The following is a 13,177-nucleotide window of genomic DNA, read 5'->3' on the forward strand; positions in this document are numbered from 1 at the left end:
TCAATTTGCAGGGATGCTAATAAAATGATCATTCCCAACTGGGCTACAAGGGTGTGATTCCCATCCGCCTAATTCAGTATTTAAGCATAAGGCAGCTCAATCTGATGCGTTACGGGAGCTTTTCCAATCGATTAAATAGGGAGTCGAAATAAATCTAAATGTTCACCCAGTCTGGTTTAGAAAGTGATTTATTTCCAGATTAATGCAGAGGAATTCCACTGGCGTCACGACAGAAAGGAGCTTTCTTTGTGACGTCTCGAGCAGTTTGCGCATCCGCAGCTTCTCAATGGCTAACGATAAATGGAGAGGAAGATCTCAATCCAGGGTAAGCCACAATAGAGGAAGAAAAGCAAGGATAAGCCAGGGCTAAATAAAACATCGCGACCCGCCACTGTGCTGCAAGACTGGCCCAGACAGGGTAAGAGAAGATTCTGTATTTGAATGCACAACTGTATTTTGAACCTATGCAATAAATTAATGCATGCATTAATGCATGTCAGCAATTGCTAGAGGTGTTCAAAACGCTGCAGTTTCTCCCCGTAGCACCCTTCCCTTGAAATGCATCGTTCTTGAAAATCTCTATCTATTCCAATGCAATGCAATCCTAGAGAGGAACAAGGTTAGACATTTTCCAGAGATTTTGCCAGTTTGCTGAAACACTGAGACAGATGTGAATCTGAAAATGAGTTATAATTAATGCAATAGGAAATGGATCGGATATTGACATCATCACGATTTGCAAAAAGAAAGGCTGCTTGTATTTGTAGCTTGTGTTTGCCCAGTACCTTGTACATGGTTTACCCATTCCCACGGTTCAGATACTGCTAAATTGCTTCAATTTCTATTGCAGGTGAAGGTCAGTTTCTGAAATAATTTTTTTTTGGGTTCTCGGACCTGTAGTTCATCTTTGCTACCAGCTTTGAAAACAGGAATTATATCGTTATGAGATGGCATAATTTTGTCGACAAAGACAATTTTGTGGGGTTGGGAGGGGGGGAGGTCAAATTAATGATTGACATAAACTCTTTCCTGCTGTTTCTTAAAGAATAGTGACATACCAAGACGTATAATTGAACGTCTGATGTTGACCAGCAAAGTGGTTGTCATGGTGATTACAGTAATTGCCTCATATGCGGGACATTTTAATTTAGAATGCACCAATGGCTGAAAGTCTTGATCTGGTGCTATGTAACGCGACTCCAGGAGAATCCACGTTTGTACCATTCAACTGAATTTAACAAAACATGATCCATTCCCTCCCGCAAATGATGAAGTGGGCGTTTACAAACGTGTGCAGTAGACTATATAAAAACTGGAACTTTTCTATGGAGATGAAAGCATTTGAGAAAACCCAACAAGGATTTGACTTTTACACCGCTATGTGAGGAAAACTTCAGACCATTAGAGAAAATTATGCCCCACCTATCCTAAACTTTAATAATTTACATTCAAAAACTTTTTTAAACCGCAGTTTACACCATTGCTTTGTGGAGATTGAACTCTCACATGATGTTGGTAGCTTCCTGGTTCATTGCTGATGCTGGCTCTAGTGTGTCTAATGGGAAGTCACTCAGCAAGCTCGATTTTAACTCCTTCGTTCCATGTCCACGGGAAGCTTGTGCAAAACATCCTGCTTGATGTTCCACTTTTCCCACCCTGCAATTGTTTATGAGTGCTGGTGCTTATTGCAATTTCCCTACCTTTACAATTACAGGATAATCTAGTTTGAAAAATGTGTTGCTGGAAAAGCACAGCAGGTCAGGCAGCATCCAAGGAGCAGGAGAATCGACGTTTTGGGCATAAGAAGGGCTTATGCCCGAAATGTCGATTCTCCTGCTCCTTGGATGCTGCCTGACCTGCTGTGCTTTTCCAGCAACACATTTTTCAGCTCTGATCTCCAGCATCTGCAGTCCTCACTTTCTCTCAGGATAATCTAGTACAGAGCAGGCTGGGGTTTGCCTATGCTGTGTGCCACATTGACTTCCATTTACTTCAACACTGTGTTTGTGTGAGACAAAGAGTCATAGAGATGTACAGCACAGAAACAGACCCTTCGGTCCAACTCATTCATGTCAACCAGATATCCCACCCTAATCTAGTCCCACCTACCAGCACCCGGCCCATATTCATCCAAATCCTTCCTATTCATATACCCATCCAAATGCTTTTTAAATGTTGCAATTGTACCAGCCTCCACTACTTCCTCTGGCAGCCCATTCCACACACGCACCATCCTCTGCATGAAAACGTTGCCCCTTAGGTCTCTTTTATATCTTTCCTCTCTGACCCTAAACCTATGCCCTTTAGTTCTGGACTCCCCCACCCCAGGGAAAAGACCTTGTCTATTTACCCTATCCATGCCAATCATGAGTTTATAAACCTCTATAGAACATAGAACATTACAGCGCAGTACAGGCTGTTCGGCCCTCGATGTTGCGCCAACCTGTCACACCAATCTGAAGCCCATCTAACCTATGCTATTCCATGTACATCCATATGCTTATCCAATGACAACTTAAATGTACTTAAAGTTGGCAAATCTACTACCGTTGCAGGCAAAGCATTCCATACCCTTACTACTCTCTGAGTAAAGAAACTACCTCTGACATCTGTCCTATATCTATCATCCCTCAATTTAAAGCTATGCCCCCTCTTGCTCGCCATCACCATACTTGGAAAAAGGCTCTCCCTGTCCACCCTATCTAACCCTCTGATTATCTTATATGTCTCTATTAAGTCACCTCTCGCCCTTCTTCTCTCCAACGAAAACAGCCTCAAGTAGCCTTTCCTCGTACGACCTTCCCTCCATACCAGGCAACATTCGAGTAAATTTCCTCTGCACCCTTTCCAAAGCTTCCACATCCTTCTTATAATGCGGTGACCAGAACTGTACACAATACTCCAAATGCGGCCGCACCAGAGTTTTGTACAGCTGCAGCATAACCTCGTGGTTCCGGTACTTGATCCCTCTATTAATAAAAGCCAAAACACTGTATGCCTTCTTAACAACCCTGTCAATCTGGGTGGCAACTTTCAAGGATCCGTTTACATGGACACCGAGATCTCTCTGCTCATCTACACTACCAAGAATCTTACCATTAGCCCAGTACTTTGCATTCCGGTTACTCCGACCAAAGTGAAACACCTCACACTTGTCCACATTAAACTCCATTTGCCACCTCTCAGCCCAGCTCTGCAGCTTATCTATGTCTGTCTGTAACCTACAACTTCCTTCGTCACTATCCACAACTCCACCAACCTTAGTGTCGTCTGCAAATTTACTAACCCACCCTTCTACGCCCACATCCAGGTCGTTTATAAAAATGATGAACAGCAGTGGACCCAACAATGACCCTTGCGTTACAGCACTAGTAACTGGACTCCAGGATGAACATTTCCCATCAACCACCACCCTCTGTCTTCTTTCAGCAAGCCAATTACTGATCCAAACTGCTACATCTCCCACAATCCCATTCCTCCACATTTTGTACAGTAGCCTACTGTGGGGAACCTTATCGAACGCCTTGCTGAAATCCACATACACCATATCAACTGGTTTACTCTCATCTACCTGTTTGGTCACCTTCTCAAAGAACTCAATAAGGTTTGTGAGGCACGACCTCCCCTTCACAATACCATGAAGGGGAGGTCATCTCAAATTTATTCTTTTCGAGATGATTATAAATCCTATCTCTTATAACCTTTTCCAACACTTTACCAACAACTGAAGTAAGGCTCACTGATCTATAGTTACCAGGGTTGTCTCTATTCCCCTTCTTGAACAGGGGAACCACATTTGCTACCTCCAGTCTTCTGGCACTATTCCTGTAGACAATGACGATTTAAAGATCAATGCCAAAGGCTCGGCAATCTCCTCCCTGGCTTCCCAGAGGATCCTAGGATAAATCCCATCCGGCCCAGGGGACTTATCTATTTTCACACTCTGCAGGATTTCTAATACCTCTTCCTTGTGAACCTCAATCCCACTTAGTCTAGTAACCTGTATCTCAGTATTTTCCTCAACAACATTGTCGTTTTCTAGAGTGAATACTGTAGAAAAATATTCATTTAGTGCTTCCCCTATCTCCTCTGTCTCCACACATAACTTCCCACTACTATCCTCGATTGGCCCTAATCTTACTCTCGTCATTCTTTTATTCCTTAAGTACCTATAGAAAGCCTTAGGGTTTACCCTGATCCTATCCGCCAACAACTGGCAAGAATATAATTTACTGGCAATCTCTAATTGCCCTTGACAAGGTGCCAGTTGGCTCTCCATTTGAAGTATTGCAGCCCATGTGATGAAGGTAGACTTTATTGGGGAAGTCCAAGGTTTGAACCCAGCGACACCAAATGGACAGAGACTCATTTCAAAGTCAGACCAGTGTGTAAGTCGGAGGAAAACATGAAGGCTGTGATGTTCACATGAGCTTGCTGAACTTAAGATTTTTAAACTCTTACTTTATTTTATGATTTACTTTTGTTTCTTAGTCCAGGCTTTTGATCCCATTCATTTCCTCTAGTCCCCTTTCTGTACCTGATCGGACATTGAATCCACTCATTATCCCAAATTCATTTCCTCTGTTTATTTCTAAATCCTTAAATCTCATTGGAGTCACCCAGTTTGTCCCATTATTTGCCAAGGTTCTAAATGCCTTGATAAAGCTATCGCTGTGTTCTTACCAGCTCTCAATTCCAATAACTTGGAGCAATGTTTTTTATAGCCCCAGGCTGCAATTTTAAGTCTATCTAATGGCACACTAAAAAAATTTGGCTCTACGTATTGTTAAAATCATGAATGGTTTTGGTCTACTTTTTGGCTATAGCAATAGTGAACATTAAAGCATACTCCATTTGCTGGTGTACATGAAGTTTTAATGGGAATATTCACACAGGATCCCATGATTTGGGAAACTATTTTACATGCTCAAACTGCAGTATTCTAATGTATAATAGTCAAATCCTTTGAAGGTGTGAATGCCCTTTAACTGTGGTCTTGCTGTTCATTAATCTGTATGAGATGTTACAACTTCAGAAATAAAAGCATTTGGCAATCACAGCAACTAGTTCAATCTTGAAATTCAGTTTGATTGCAGTTTTGCATTACATTGAGTTGATAAATTAGCCATAAATATTAACACAAAACCATACAGCTCTAGAATCCGTACAGTGTGGAAGCAGGGCATTCAGCTCTTCGAGTTTACACCAATTCCACAAACAGCATTCCACCCAGACCTGCTCCATTCCTGTAAGTCTGCATTTCCCATGGCTAATCCACCTGGCATGCACACTCCTGGACACCATGGACAACTTAACATGGTCATTTCACTTAACCTGCACATATTTGGACTGTGGGAGGTGTCCGGAGCACCCAGGGAAATCCACACAGACGCTGGGAGACTGTGCAGACTGCACTTATACAGTTGTCTGAGGGTGGAATTGAACATGGGTCCCTGCCCTGTGTCTACTATGCTCAGTATTTGTATTGCATTCATTTTTAATCACCTGCTTCTTGTCTTTGTTGTTTTTAAACCCTGAATCATGTACCAAACGCTGACTCATGTTATCAGACTTCAGAATTAGCCACTAGGTGACACTCAGGAGCTTCCTTTAGCTGAATGGAGGAAGAGAACACTTTTAGCTCAGCACATTCTGTAAGCTCCTGAAAGTTTTGTTGCAGTATCACCTGGTTTTGTCTTAGTTTTACCATTTTTAATAGGACTCTTAGTAAATCTACCAAAGATTGTCTTTGTCTCGAAACATCCCTCTTTTATTTAGAAAAACGCCAAAGAACTGTGGATACTGGAAATCAGAAACAAAAATAGAAATTGATGGGAAAACTCAGCATGTCTGGCAGCTTCTGTGGAGAGAATTCAGAATTAATGTTTCATGACTAGTAATCTTCCTCAGAGCTGATGGTACCTTGGAGAATGTTTTTTTATGCAAAAGATGGAGTGGGGGCTGGGAACAAGGAATAAACAATAGGTGGGTTTAAAGCCGAGGGAGAGAACAGTTAGACAGACAAAGGAGTGGATGGCAATCTGGCCAAGGAGGTGAATAGCTGTTGATGGGGATAATTTGCACATTTTCTTCTATAAAATACTATATAGTCTTCAAGTGGCTTTGATCAGGGTGAGATGACTCCCCCAGTTAAAGTAAAATTGGAACTGACTCAACACCATCGGTCATCTAACATTGGCAAGGTTCGAAAATACATTTGTGCTATACAACTGCCAGGCAATGACCACCTCCAATAACAAAATCCTTAGAGGGGAGCTCAAGAGTTAGGCAGCAGAACTGAGGAAATGAGCAAGGGAGCAAGTGGATTGCAAGCAGAAGGGAGGGAAGTGGGTGACTGGCATGAATCACAGATATGAAGTGTTGAATTGGATACAGGAGCTAAATACAAAGAGTGATGTCATAAATATTTTTTAATCTAGTAAGAATTTTTTTAAAATTAGGTTCAATGTAGCCTACAGATTTGCTATGTTAAATTTACAGGTTAGGAACTTAATCCAGCATCATCACATTTTTATGGGAAAATGATTTTAGTTCAACACATTTTCATTTAGCACACTTTTTAAAGGAAACTTATTAGGTCAGCTAAACAAAGAATAGCTGTACTGCCTTTTTGTAATTTAACATTTGGAATCAGATATTATTCTGCTGAATCTTAATTCATTACCTCCAAAGCTAAATACTTATAGTACTCTAGGTGTGGCACCACCAGGATTTTGTATAACTGATGCAGAGTTTCCAGAACCTGCATTTTTTAGTGATCTAGATAAAAAGGAATATTTTTCTTTTAATTCGCTCTTGGGATGTGGGCATTGCTGACTGACCAGCATTTATTGACTGTCCCTGGATGCCTTCAAGAAGGTGGTGATGAGCTGCCTTCTTGAACCACTGCAGTTCATGTAATGTAGGTAGCCCCCCACAATGCCCTTAGGGAGGGAATTCCAGGATTTTGACCCAGTGACAGTGGAGGAATCATGATATATTTCCAAGTGAGGATGATGAATGATGTGGATGGGAACCTGGAGGTGGTGTTCCCATGTTACTGCTGGCATTGTCCTTCCAGATGGAAGTAGTCATGGGTTTGGAAGGTGTTGTCTAAGGGTCTTTGGTAATTTTCTGCAGTGCATTTTATAGATAGTACTGCTGCTACTGGGCATGATGGTGGATGGAGTGGATGTTTGTGGATATGGTGCCATTCAAGTGGGCTGCTTTGTCTTGGATGCTGTCAAGCTTCTTTAGTGTTGTTGGAGCTGCACTCATCCAGGCAAGTGGAGAGTATTCCAGCACACTCCTAACTTATGCCTGGGGATGATGGGCAGGCTTTGGGGAGTCAGGAGGTATGTTACTCACCGCAGTATTCATAACCTCTAACCTGCTGTTGTAGCACTTTGTTTATGTGGTGAGTCCAGTTGAGTTTCTGGTCACTGCTCAACAATAATCTGCTTAGTGACACCCAGTATGGTTCCACCAGGGCCATTCAGCTCCAGATCTCATTAAAGCCTTGGCTCAATCATGGATAAAAAAGTTGAATTTCAGAGGTGAGGTGAGATTTGATAGCCCTAGACATCAAGGCCATGTTCAACTAAGTGAAGGAGCCCTAGCAAATCTGGAATCAATGGGTATCGGGGGCAAACTCTCTGGTGGTTGGAGTCAGACCTGACAGATAGGAAGATAATTGCGGTTGTTTGAGGTCAGTCATCTCAGCTCCTGGACATCTTTGCAGGAGTTCCTCAGGGTAGTGTCCTAGGCCCAACTATCTACAGCTGTTTCATCAATAACCTTCCATCAAAAGGTCAGAAGTAGGGATGTCCACCAATGACTGTTCAGCAATGTTCATGACTCCTTAGACACTGAAGCAGTCCATGTGCAAATGGAACATAATCTGGAAAAATACCCAGGCTTGGGCTGGCAAATAGGAAGTAATATTTACACTACACAAATGCCATGCAATGATAATCTCGGATAAGAGATGATCTAACTGCCACCCTTTGACATTCAATAGCATTGCTATCACTGAATATCTCACTATCACCATCCTTAGGATTACTAGTGACCTATGTATGTCCTATACATAAAAAGCAGGACAAATCCAACCTGGCTAATTACTACTCCATCAGTCGACTCTTGACCATCAGTAAAGTGATGGAAGTTGTCATCAACAGTGCTTCATATACCCATCCAAATGCCTTTTAAATGTTGTAATTGTACCAGCCTCCACCACTTCCTCTGGCAGCTCATTCCATATATGCACCACCCTCTGCGTGAAAACATTGCCTCTTAGAGGTCCCTTTTAAATCTTTCCCCTCCCACCCTAAACCTATGTCCTCTAGTTCTGGACTCTCCCACCCCAGGCAAAAGCCTTTTACCTATTTATGCTATCCATGCCCATCATGATTTTATAAATATGGAGTGGTTAAAAGACAGGTATCTGTAATGCTGTGGACCACTGGAGGACTCTGAGATGGATGATACACTTGGCACTTCCAGCAGAAGATTGATGCAAATGCTTCAACCTTATCTTTTGTGCTGATGTGCTGGACTCCTCTATCATTGAGCATGGAGCTATTTGTGGACCCTCCTCCTCCAGTGAATTGTTTAATTATCCACCACCATTCACAACTGGATGTGGCAGGTCTGCAGAGCTTAGATCTGATCCGTTGGCTGTGGGATGGCTTAGCTCTAACTAGCACTTAATACCAAAAGACCATAAGAAATAGGAATGGAAGTAAGGCCATTTGGCCCATCGAGTCCGCTCTTCCATTCAATCATGACTAATGGGCATTTCAACGCCACTTACCGGCACTCTCCCCGTATCCCTTAATTCTTTGAGATTAGAATTTATCAATCTCTGCCTTGAAGACATTTAACATCCCGGCCTCCACTGTGCTCCATGGCTTCCACAGGCCCACCACTCTCTGACTAAAGAAATGTTTCCTCATTTCTGTTCTAAATTGACCCTCTCTAACTCTAAGGCTGTGCCCACGACTCCTAGTATCCCCGCCTGATGGAAACAATTTCCCGATGTCCACCCTTTCTAAGCCATGCATTATCTTGTAGGTTTCTATTAGATCTCCCCTCAACTTTCTTAAATCTAACAAATACAATCCCAGGATCTTCAGCTGTTAATCGTATGTTAGGCCTACCATTCCAGGGATCATCCATGTGAATCTCTGCTGGATGTGCTCCAGTGCCAGTATGTCCTTCTTGAGGTGTGGGGCCCATAAGTGGGCACGGTATTCTAAATGGGGCCTAGCCAGAGTTTTATAAAGTCTTAGTAGCACCTCACTGCTTTTACATTCCAACCCTCTTGAAATAAATGATAACATTACATTTGCTTTCTTAACCGTGGACTCAACCTGCAAGTCAACCTTTAGACAATCCAGTACTAGCAATCCCAGATCCCTTTGTACTTTGGCTTTATGAATTTTCTCACTGTTTATAAAATAGTCCATGCCTGTGTTCTTTTTTCCAAAGTGCAAAGACCTCACATTTGCTCACATTGAATTTCATCAGCCATTTTTTAGACCATTCTCCTAAACTGTCTAAATCTTTCTGTCACCTCCCCACCTCCTCAGAACTACCTGCCTGTCCACCTAACTTCGTATCATCGACGAACTTGGCCAGAATTTCCCCAGTGTCTTCATCCAGATCATTGTGGGCTTACGCTGTTTGGCATGCAAGTAGTTCTAATTGGTAGCTTCACCAGGTTGACACCTCATTTCTCGGTGTGCCCAGTGCTGCTTCTGGCATACCCTCCTGCACTCTTCATTGAACCAGAGTTGATCCCTTGTCGTAATGGTAATGATTGAGTGGGGGCAGATGTGACCATAATTACAATGTTTAAAAGACATTTGAATAAGTAGATAAATAGGAATGGTTTGGAGGCATGTGGGCCAGGAGGAGATAAGTGGAACTAGTTTAGTTTGGGATTATGTTCGGCATGGACTGGTTGGACCAAAAGCGTCTGTTTCCATGCTGTGTGACTCTGGAAGTCTGAGTTCAAGCATGTTTTTCCCTTTTGCTGGTTCCCTCACCACCTGTGCAGACCCAGTCTGGAAGCTATATCCTTTAGGACCCGACCAGCTTGTTTATAACATTTTAATGATCTATGTACACTGGTAAACTGTGAACGAAGGTGTTAATTCCTATAGAGCTATTTTCTGGCATTTATCCTGATAGGTACTGCTATTATTAAGCAATTCTGAAAGGTTAATTGCTCTAATTTGCTGTACTTCCTGCACTATTCTGTCATGATTTACATCTAATTTAAAATAATATCTATTGCATGGGGCTAGATGTGTTTTCTCCCCTTTTTCCCTCCCAACTACTGATTTCTTTCATCTCGTGAAAGATATAGTTTGTTACTTCCTTCTTTGTAGGATCTATTCATGCACACATTGGCTCGAATGTTCACGACAAGAGGCACTCATGATTGTTACTTGTAGATATTTTCTAATCAGTCAACTTTACTGATGATTGGGAATAGACTGATGGGCCAGTAATTAGCTGGGTTGGATTTGTCCTGTTTTTCTCTACAGGATGTACATGGGCAATTTTCCACATTGTTGAATATATGCTGGTCTTGTTTAACAACTTGGCTAGAGGCATGGTAAGTTTTGGAACTCAAGACTGATTGGGGGCAGTTGTTCACAGGTAAAGGGACGGCTGAAAAATGGGAAGCCTTCAGAAATGAGATAACTAGAGTCCAGAGACAGTTTATTCCTGTTAGGGTGAAAGGAAAGGCTGGTAGGTGTAGGGAATGCTGGATGATTAAAGAAATTGAGGGTTTGGTTAAGAAAAAAAAAGGAAGCATATATCAGGTATAGACAGGATAGATCGAATGGATCCTTAGAAGAGTTTAAAGGAAGTAGGAGTATACTTAAGAGAGAAATCAGGAGGGCAAAAAGGGGACATAAGATAGCTTTGGTAAATAGAGTTAAGGAGAATCCAAAGGGTTTTTACAAATACGTTAAGGTCAAAAGGTAACTAGGGAGAGAATAGGTCCCCTCAAAGATCAGCAAGGTGGCCTTTGTGTGGAACTGCAGGAGATGGAGGAGATACTAAACAAGTATTTTACATCAGTATTTACTGTGGAAAAGGACATGGAAGATATAGACTGTAGGGAAATAGGTGGTGACATCTTGAAAAATGCCCATATTACAGAGGACGAAGTGCTGGATGTCTTGAAACACATAAAAGTGGATAAATCCCCCAGAACTCTGTAGGAAGCTAGGGAATGATTGCATGGCCCTTTACTGAGATATTTGTATCATCGTTAGTCACAGGTGAGGTACCGGAAGACTGGAGGTTGGCTAAAGTAGTGCCACTGTTTAAGAAGGGTGGTAAGGGCAAGCCAGGGAACTATAGACCAGTGAGCCTAATGTTGGTGGTGTGCAAGTTGTTGGAGGGAATCCTGAGGGACAGATGTATATGTATTTGGAAAGGCAAGGACTGATTGGGGATAGTCAACATAGCTTTGTGCATGGGAAATCATGTCTCACAAACTTGAATGGGTTTTTTTGAAGAATTGATGGATTGATGAGGGCAGAGTGGTGAACATGATCTATATGGACTTCAATAAGGTGTTTGACAAGGTTCTTCATGGGAAACTGGTTGGCAAGGTTAGATCTCATGGAATACAGGGAAAACTAGCCACTTAGATACAGAACAGGCTCAAAGGTAGAAGACAGAGGGTGGTGGTGGAGGGCCATATTTCAGACTGGAGGCCTGTGACCAGTGGAGTGCCACAAGGATCGGTGCTGGCTCCACTACTTTTCATCATTTATATAAATGATTTGGATGTGAGCTTAAGAGGTACAGTTAGTAAGTTTGCAGATGACACCAAAATTGGAGGTGTAGTGGACAGCGAACAAGGTTAGCTCAGATTAGAATGGGATCTTGATCAGATGGGCCAATGGGCTAAGAAGTGGCAGATGGAGTTTAATTTAGATAAGTGCAAGGTACTGCAATTTGAGGAAGCAAATCTTAGCAGGACCTTTACACTTAATTGTAAGGTCCTAGGGAGTGTTGTTGAAGAAAGAGACCTTGGAGTGCAAGTTCATTGCTCCTTAAAAGTGGAGTTGCAGGTAAATAGGATAGTGAAGAAGGCATTTGATATGCTTTCTTTTATTGGTTAAGAGAATGCATGCAATTCTGGTCTCCTTCCTATTTGGAAGGATGTTGTGAAACTTGAAAGGGTCCAGAAATGATTTACAAGGATGTTGCCAGGGTTAGAGGATTTGAACAATAGGGAGAGGCTGAATAGGCTGGGGCTGTTTTCCTTGGAGTGTTGGAGGCTGAGAGGTGCCCTTATAGAGGCTTTTAGAATCATGAGGGGCATGGATAGGATAAATAGACAAAGTCTTTTCCCTGGGGTCGGGGATTACAGAACTAGAGGGCATAGGTTTAGGGTGAGAGGGGAAAAATATACAAGAGAGATTGAAGGGGCAACTTTTTCACGCAGAGGGTGGTACTTGCATGGAATGAGCTGCCAGAGGAAGTGGTGGAGGCAAGCACGATTGCAACATTTAAAAGTCATCTGGATGGGTATATGATTAGGAAGGGTTTGGAGGGATATGGGCTGGATGCTGGTAGGTGGGACCAGATTGGGTTGGGATATCTGGTCAGCATGGACAGGTTGGACCGAAGGGTCTGTTTCCATGCTGTACATCTCTATGACTCTATGACTTCAATACTATTGCTGGAATGTTGTTAGGGCCCATAGCCTTTGCAGTATTCATTATCTTTCGCTGTTTCTTGATATCACTTGGAATGAATCGAATTGGCTGAAGACTAGCATCTGTGAAGCTGCGACCTCTGGAGAAAGCCAAGATGGATTATCTACTTGTCACTTCTGGCTGAAGATTTTGCAAATGCTTAGCGTGTTCTCTTTTGGACTGATGCGTTGGGTTCCCCAGTCATTGAGGATGGGGATATTCGTGGAAGCCTCTCCTCCTGTTAGATGTTTAATATCCACCAACATTCACGCTGATCAGGTTCTCAGTCTGTCACAGCACAAAAATATTACCAACCAGGAACACAAGTGCTACTCTCTGAGGTCACGTCAATAGTGAATTATCCATCCTCAGTGTTTTTACAGTCTTCAACCACTCCATAGTCCTCCAACACCACATCCATTGTCTCAGTGGAACTTCCCTCA

At 42.4% G+C, this 13,177-nt stretch overlaps 1 protein-coding gene across 3 annotated transcripts in view; it reads left to right on the plus strand.

The window, feature by feature from the left end:
• Window positions 1-292: 292 nt before the first annotated feature.
• rnf19b (ring finger protein 19B) overlaps window positions 293-13,177 on the plus strand; it is a 178,594-nt gene continuing 165,709 nt past the window's right edge. For all 3 annotated transcript variants that reach the window (XM_072548165.1, XM_072548166.1, XM_072548167.1), the window contains exon 1: window positions 293-418. The gene's annotated coding sequence lies outside the window, so the exon portion shown is untranslated. The remainder of the gene's footprint in view (window positions 419-13,177) is intronic.

This window comes from Chiloscyllium punctatum, chromosome 27 (assembly GCF_047496795.1).
Source record: "Chiloscyllium punctatum isolate Juve2018m chromosome 27, sChiPun1.3, whole genome shotgun sequence".
Classification (NCBI taxonomy): Eukaryota; Metazoa; Chordata; class Chondrichthyes; order Orectolobiformes; family Hemiscylliidae; genus Chiloscyllium; species Chiloscyllium punctatum.